We start from the raw sequence: 7,071 nt of genomic DNA, 5'->3' as shown, positions 1-7,071 counted from the left end.
TGGAGGCTGCTGCTCACTGGCTTACTTTCAATGGCTTGCTCAGCCTGCTTTCTTATAGAACCGAAGGTCACCAGCCCAGGGATGGCACTCACAATGGGCTGGGCCCTTCCCCATTCATTGATCACTAGTTGAGAAAATGCCTCATGGCTGGATCTCACAGAGGCATTTCCTCAGCTGAGGCTCCTTCCTCTCTGATGACTCTAGCTTGTGTCAAACTGACAGAGAAAACCATCTAGGACACCTCAGCCTTGCAATTTAGTTCCCCATCCCATCCAGAATGCCACAGAGTCTCTCTGCTTCAAGGAACCTCCATGCCTGTGAGTGAGTCATCTCGCTCACTGCGCATGTCGTCCTCAGTCCGGGTCATTCATTGCCCCAGCTCTCCTCTATTCCACATCTAGACCCATACACCAACAGGCTCCAGGAAACACCCCAGGACAAATGAAACCTCTAGAAGGGAGAGTCATGGTTCCAGTACCCCTTTTGTGGGGTAGTCGGGCCCCATCTCAGCCTAGGACCATCCACAGACAACTTCACCTCTAGTCTCTGGATCCCTAGGCAAGCCTGGGTCCCAGGGTGAGGGGCTCCAGCCCTTTGTCCTACAGCCCAGCCAGCTTCTGCATTGAGCTAGCCCTTGGCCAGGACACACAGTGCTTGAAGAAACCCCTCCACCCACTTCCCTGGGGCATCTCTCCATCAGGAAGCCGGTGCTATTCCCAGGGCGAGCCATAGAGCAGAGGAAATGTGAGAGACGTCACTAGAGTGCCAAGGGCTTCCTATGAAGCATGCCCTCTGTGCTCTAGGATTTAGGGTGACCGGAAGTCTTGATTTCTAGGGTATGTAATTCTTACATTTCAGAGACACCTGCAAAGGAACCCCTGAGTGTGTTACATAACACACACACCATTATATGAAGAGAAAGTCTTCCGTGTTGGTTAAAATAATTGGATCTACACTTCTAAAGGAAGAGAGCATGGGCATGAATATTTATAAGATGGGAGCTCAGAAGTCTCTTGGCTGAACATCCCCAGAGCGCTGAACTGAAGAAGGGGTGAAGGCTGAGGACAGTCTCCACTGCCCCAGTCCCACCCTCACCCCATGCCGAGTCCTGTGGGGTTGAGTGTCCGGGGCTCAGCCAGCGGCATGCTCTGCTACACCAAGCCTGAACCCATCACTTCCCATCCCCCTACAATGACCCCACACCCAGCTCTGGCCCAGGCACTTCTGCTCCCCCTAGGGCTTCAGCGTCCACACTTGCACAAGGAGCACGGTTATATTATAGGCAGCTCGCTCTCTCTCCTCCCCAGCTCTACCTCCTTATGAAATCGTAAAGAAAGTAAGCCAGGAGCAGATTCAGATTCTAGAGAGCTCCAGTGTCCAGCTTCCATACCACCCCCTCATTGATTTTGTACCCCCTCATCCTGACAGCCCACCTCATTCAGCTAGCATCCCATCTCCCACCAGCCAGTCCCTCCCTTGTTGCAGCTCACAGGCTCTTCAACGCCTCCCTCCTGTCTCCTCTCGGCTTGTTACTCTTCTCTTGCCTTTCTCCTCCCTCCGGCCCTTCTCTGACCTCCAGTCCCCCACCTTCTCCTGACCACTTGCCTCCTCTTGCTCCCTCCCCCGGGGGCTTCCTGTCAGCAAGCCCAGGCGCCCACAATGGTGGTACTTGGGACTCTGGAAGCCGTAGGAGTCAACAGCCTGCTGGACACAGGACACAGCCTATGGTGGACAGTAGTCTGGTGTAGTCATGGAAGCTCTGGGAAGCCCCCCCAGTTTACAGCAAGTTCACCGTTCACCCTAGGCCATGGGGGTCTGATCTTGTCACTGCAAACACCAGACCAAAGAAAATAGAACGAACTCCTTTTTGCGTCCTTCCGTAGGCTCCTCCCCGCCCCCCCAGGTGACCATGAGAAGCCAAGCTATGACATACTCTGGGCCTCCGAGCCTCTTTCTTTGCAGCACCTTCCCCTCACAGGACCAGGCCCCAAACCCTTCAACCACTCAAACCATTCAACCCTTAAGATGAATGCAGAGAAACCCTTGACTGAACACCCCCAGAGCACCGAACTAGAGAAAGGGTGAACCATGAGGACAGTCTCCACTGCCCCACCCCCACCCTCACCCCATGCGAGTCTCTGGGCCAAGAAGAAGCAGCGCCCCACGTCTGTGCACACCTGCACCCCAAACCGTTCTCCTCGGTAGAAGACAGAGATCTCTTTAGAAGGTAAAAGTACAGCGGATAGCGGATCGAGATGGTGGACTGGGGATTTGGGTTCCTTAGAGGCCCTTCCAGGCCTTCCACATTAGAGAGCAGCATTAAGTTGGTGACCCTGCTTTCTAAGGTTACAACTACAGTCACCCCAAACCACAGCAGAGCGGCTCAGGCTCACGTTGCTCCATCTGGTCACCTTACTTCCGCCCCTACTTGTATCTGTGTCCCCACCCTCTGTTGTAACCATCCTCGCCTCTCCTTTAACAGACTAGATGGCCTTCAGAAGACCTGGCCTTGGTAGGTTGTTTATCTGTCTCCCGGCCTCCTCGCTGCCCTGGCTGCAGCTCTTCCTCTCATTGCCCCCTCCTTGGATGACAGGGTTGCGATTTCCAGCCCAACTCTGGCTCTGGACTCATTCGACCGGCCCCTCTCCCTTACACACTCACCAAAGCTATTGGAAAGAGCTCACATTCCGTGGAGAGGTCCCCAGCCACTCCAGCAGCCCCACCGGTCCCAAAGAGGGAACACAGGACTATTGACACCCAGAATATATGACTCGGAATCAAATTCCGAGTGATTTGTGCCAGAAAAAGGGGAGTGTAGCCCTAAGATTCATGGAAGCTGTATGACACGGGATTATCAGGGAAATTCCCCGACCCCCCTGGCCCTGTACCAAGTCCCACAACACACGCAGTCTCTGCTCACTTCCCCTCAGGACGGTTTAGCGCTGAGGCTCCTTAGTGTAATCCCCATGTGCTACCTAGTAGGGACAGAGTGACCATAATTCTGGTTGACTTGAGGCTGAGGGGACCCTGGAAGACCCTAAGCTTGCGGTGTTGAACAGGACAGTCTCTGACCAGCTGACAGAGTTGGTCATCATTAAGCATTGAGGGAGCTTGAGGACTGGTCCCTCGCTTTGGTTTGGGAATTTCTCATCCCGACCCTACTTCCAAGATTCTCAGCCCCTACCCAGGATTGTGGCTCCAAGGTGACTGAGCCCAGATGGTCGTGGCTTCCAGAAAGCATAGGAACACCGCTTCTCATCACCTTGACAAACAAGCGTCCCGGACACCTTTGTGCCAAACCCATGTGGGTCTCTGGAACCTGGGGCAGGGGATCTTTTCCCTCTCTTCCCTCTCTTCCTCAGAGACGGCTGGCAGGTACTCCAGTTTCAGCACCACCTTGTCCACACAACTACTCAAGGAAACGTTCCTGATGTCATTCTCAGACAAAGAAGCCGCATATGTGACTTCAGGCTAGGCTTGCTGCCAGTACGCAGGCATGTCTGGAACACATTAGAGAAGAGGCCTTGTGTTACACAGAGGTAGGCCCACTCAGGAAACCAGAGTGGAGAGTCCAGAGCCTGGTGGCCACCCCATCGCAGCCTAGGTCCACGTGATGGCAGGCCCAGAGAGACTCCTGGGTCTGCTCAGGATCCACAGCGGGAAGGCATGCACTAGCAACTGGATTCCGAGGTCTCCACTGGGTCAACTGTTCTGATCCTCAAGATAGTTTGCCTAGTTTGTTCCACACCTGAATCCAGAATAGCTGTGCCATGTAGTACAGTCATCTCTTAGCCTTCACAGGCCACAGCCAGAACCACCACACATACGTGCTCAGATGTGCATGCCCAGACACACACACACACAAACACACACATACACACACACACAAACTGACCCAATTGACCCAGACATACACATAGACAAAGTCAAACATACTCTAGACTGGAAACATTCAAACACACACACACAACACACACACACATACACAAACCTAAAAATACACACGTCATGTACACACATGTACAAAGAAACACATACAAAGGCACATGCACTCATATGCAGATGTATTCATGCTCCCACAGGCACACCCAAGGAAGCAAGCACACAGGACCTGAACAAGCCACAGAAGTCACTAAGGGAGACAGAAAGTCAGAAAGCTATGTACACCCTGAAAGACACACCTCTGAAACCACTTACCCACTCTTGAGCACCGACCATGCAACTTATTAGGAACTACCTGGTTGCTGAGCCCCTTGGCCTTCTCAACACCCTGGTCCTGGCCTCCCAGCCCCGCCTCACCAAGGCATCTCATAGGAGAAACGGAGTGAGTTGTTCAAGAGAGGGGTTGTTCAGTACAGAGGGGTTGGAGTCAGAGTCCGGCATCCTGACCTGAGCTAGTGGCAAGGACCAGTGGCCTTGCTACGATGTGGTATAAGGACACTCACCTGAGCCAATGGTATGGTGCAACCCCAGACTTGGGGACCACTTCAGGATGCAGCTGCACAAACTGAAGATGTTTTTCCGAAGTGCGTTTGGAAAGTCTTTAACCTCTAAAGCTGCCAAAGAACTACAGACCTGATCAAAGCAGCTAAGACGTGAACCCTACAGAGAATAGTCTATGAGGAGCAAAAATCCCATTTGGGTTAATTTGAATGGATCTTGTCCATAACGATTTTATTTTGCTTTTAGCTATATGTAATAATGTATGACCTATATTATAATCTTAAGAAAATATATTTAAGTTGAATTCTTATTATGATTGCAACTGCGCAAATAAATAGTATTTGGCAGATTTAAGTATTGATAGGTTGATGAAAAATTCACAACGAAAAATACTAGTGGTAGGAAGAACAAATTGTGGTAATATTGGACAATTTCTTTTCTTTCCCCATATTTCTATAAAGCAGGCAAATAGCACGATGCCATAGAAATCTACCTAGGAACAAAGGATGAAGTTCCCACTTCTCATGCTGGATATCTTCGTAGAAAAAGAACGGAATTTAGTGGGAGCAAAAGGAGCCAGGCTGACTGAATTTGACACCAGGACATTTTCTCTCTAATCTGCCATTTTACTAAAGTCAACCTTCAGTTTTAGGTTTCAGTTCTGATTTAAAAAAAAAAAAAAAAAAGGAGAGAAAAAAAAAGGCCAGAGATGTACTTAACTCAGTGGTGTTTTGAGTGCTTATCACACACAAGATCCCAGGTTCCATTTCTAGCACTAAAAAGAGTGAAAATAACCAACCAACATGTGTACTGGGGCCCTACTCTGTGCCCAGCATCTTGAGCCCCTACTCTGTGCCCAGCATCTTGTGCCCCTACTCTGTGCCCAGCATCTTGTGGCCCTATTCTGTGCCCAACATCTTGAGCCCCTACTTTGTGCCCAGAATCTTGTGGCCCTACTCTGTGCCCAGCATCTTGTAGCCCTAGTCTGTGTCCAGCATCTTGAGGCCGTACTCTGTGCCTAGTATCTTGTGGTCCTACTATGTGCAGAGCATCTTGAGCCCCTGCTCTGTGCCCAGCATCTTGTGGCCCTACTCTGTGTCCAGCATCTTGTGGCACTACTCTGTGTCCAGCATCTTGTGGCCCTACTCTATGCCCAGTGTCTGGGACTCAAAGACAAATGTATCAGCGTTCACACTGAGCTTTCTTAGAAAGATGTCACCTGGACTCAGTGTGGAGGAGAAGGGAGTGTGGATTCCAGGAATGATTAGGAGAACTAAGGACCAAGTAACCAACTTAGGCATGGTAGGACCAGAAATGCTGGGATATTCTCAGTTTCTGATGCAAGGCCTAGACGGGCTGTGTGAGCAATCAGGAGAAGAGGCATGGAGCCCAGGATCGGGCTGGGAGGAGAGCAGCTCCAGTTTAGACTAGGGACTTAAGGTCCCTGAAGAAGGTGCCCCATCCATACAGTGAGACTGTGGGATGCAGAAGGGCTGGGAAGTCACCATGTAGGGAGAAGAGAAGAGGCCCATGGAATATGCGTGGTAAATGACTGTGAAGCAAAGTCTGGGGCAGGCGAGATGGCTTAGTCGGTAAAGGGTTTGCTGCCAAGCCTGCCCACCTGAGCTAGATCACCAGAGCTCATGTGGTGGACAGACAGAACCAGCTCCACACAAGGTAGCCTCTTACCGCTGCATGCCCACTGTGGTGTGAACATACACCGTAAAGAAATATAGCTTTGGGCTGGAGAGATGGCTCAGAGGTTAAGAGCATTGCCTGCTCTTCCAAAGGTCCTGAGTTCAATTCCCAGCAACCACATGGTGGTTCACAACCATCTGTAATGGGGTCTGGTGCCCTCTTCTGGCCTGCAGGCATACATACAGACAGAATATTGTATACATAATAAATAAATAAATAAATATTTAAAAAAGAAGGAAATATAGCTTTCTAAGCAGCAAAGGTCTCGGTGCTGAGACTGTGGCTCAGTGGTAGAGTGCTTGACCGACATGCCCTAGACCTCGCGTTCCATCGCTAGTGAAAAAAAGGAGCTGGGGAGCGGATAATACACTCCAGGGAAGAACAACATTAAAGAGATTAGCAGAGAGGTTAGACCCATGACAGTGGAAAGCCGTGGGTCAGACACAGAGCTATAAACCAAAAAGGCCACAGGGAGATTCCAGATGAGGGGGCTGGCAGGTGAGTGAGGGAGCCAGGACCGTCTAATATGAGGAACAGACTTGAAGATGAGCCGATGGACATACTGCACCTGGGAGGGGGAGGGGCAGCATCATGTTGGATGGCAGCACTGTACCCCTGGGTTCAGGATTCAAGAGAAGGAGAGCAGCAAATATGTGGGTGTCAGCCCACCAAATTTCGTTGTCTTCAAGAGGGCTTGAGTCCAGGATGTTCCTCAGATGTGTTTGTTAAGTTGCTATTCAGAACTGAGTTGCCAGAGCTTCATTTGGTCGTCGCTCATGCCCTCCAAGACTGCTAAAAATGCTAGGTGGGGCACGAGGTAGGAAGTGAGCAATACTCGGAATTCTGCTGCTGCTGCTGGTGGTGGTGGTGCTGCTGTTGATAACAACTGAACTGACCCTTTCGCTCTAAACTGAGTCAGATTCCCTAAGC

This window comes from Arvicola amphibius, chromosome 8 (assembly GCF_903992535.2).
Source record: "Arvicola amphibius chromosome 8, mArvAmp1.2, whole genome shotgun sequence".
Classification (NCBI taxonomy): Eukaryota; Metazoa; Chordata; class Mammalia; order Rodentia; family Cricetidae; genus Arvicola; species Arvicola amphibius.
Note: the sequence above shows the minus strand (reverse complement) of the source record.